Here is a 398-nt window from a genome sequence, read left to right as displayed (position 1 = left end):
CGTATGTATGTGTGTGTGTGTGTGCATGGTTTGGTGGTTTATCTGTTAGTGTGTTTGTGTGTGTGTGTGTGTGTGTATGACGTAGTGGAAGAAATTAGTAGCAGGACTGGTTAGTGGACGCTATAGACAGTGTAGGTAGAAGGTCAACAGGTGGTTATTTGAGTGTGTGTGTGTTCGTGTTTGTGTGGGGTTGTAGGTGTTAGGCACGTGTACGTGTGTGTGTGTATTTTGTATGTGTGTGTATTTTGTATGTGCGCGTGTGTGTATGTGTATGTTTTCTGTGCGTGCGTGTGTGTTTGTGTGTATGTGTATGTTGTGTGTATGTGCGTTGCTGTGTACGTGTGTGTGCGTGCGTTTGCTATTGTATATGCGTGTGTTGTTTATGCCCATGTGTGTAT

Source organism: Octopus bimaculoides, chromosome 4 (assembly GCF_001194135.2).
Source record: "Octopus bimaculoides isolate UCB-OBI-ISO-001 chromosome 4, ASM119413v2, whole genome shotgun sequence".
NCBI lineage: Eukaryota > Metazoa > Mollusca > Cephalopoda > Octopoda > Octopodidae > Octopus > Octopus bimaculoides.
Note: the sequence above shows the minus strand (reverse complement) of the source record.